Genomic DNA, 497 nt, shown 5'->3' with positions numbered 1-497 from the left:
GGGGGGATCCCAAAGGACGGGGGGGATCCCAAAGGATGGGGGGGGGATCCTAAGGGATCAGGGGATCCCCAGGGGTTAGGGGGGTCCTGAGGGTTTGGGGGGATCCCAAAGGGATTGTGGGGATCCTTCTGAGACCCAGCAGATCCCACCGGGATCAGGGGAGGATCCAGCAGGACCTGCCAGGACCCAGCAGGTTCCGCTGGGATCACATGGGGGGGGTCAAGTGGATCCCCAAACCCCCCCTCTCCCCCCCCCCAGTTCGCCCCCTCCCCCGCTGAGCCCCCCCCCCAGACCCCTCCCCCCGGGGCGGAGCCGCCGGCGCCGCGGGAATACGACGAGTGCCGGATCCAGGTACGGAACGGGGGGATCCCCCGGGATCTGGGGGGATCCAGAGGAGTCCTGAGGGACTGAGGGGGGGGGAGGGGGAGATCCCAAGGGATCCATGGGCTTTCCAAGGGATCAGGGGGGTCCTGTGGGAATATGACCAGTGCCAGATC

At 68.0% G+C, this 497-nt stretch overlaps 1 long non-coding RNA gene across 1 annotated transcript in view; it reads left to right on the top strand.

The window, feature by feature from the left end:
* The window catches only part of LOC113942528, a 1,303-nt gene extending 942 nt beyond the window's left edge, over window positions 1–361 (top strand). Inside the window, exon 3 of the long non-coding RNA XR_003525954.1 lies at window positions 259–361. This is a non-coding gene — a long non-coding RNA (uncharacterized LOC113942528). The remainder of the gene's footprint in view (window positions 1–258) is intronic.
* The last annotated feature ends 136 nt before the right edge of the window (window positions 362–497 follow it).

This window comes from Corapipo altera, unplaced genomic scaffold (assembly GCF_003945725.1).
Source record: "Corapipo altera isolate COAL_440 unplaced genomic scaffold, ASM394572v1 49678, whole genome shotgun sequence".
In the NCBI taxonomy this organism is placed as follows: domain Eukaryota; kingdom Metazoa; phylum Chordata; class Aves; order Passeriformes; family Pipridae; genus Corapipo; species Corapipo altera.
The sequence above is the reverse complement of the archived record's forward strand: the minus strand, read 5'-3'. Positions and strand labels throughout refer to the sequence as shown.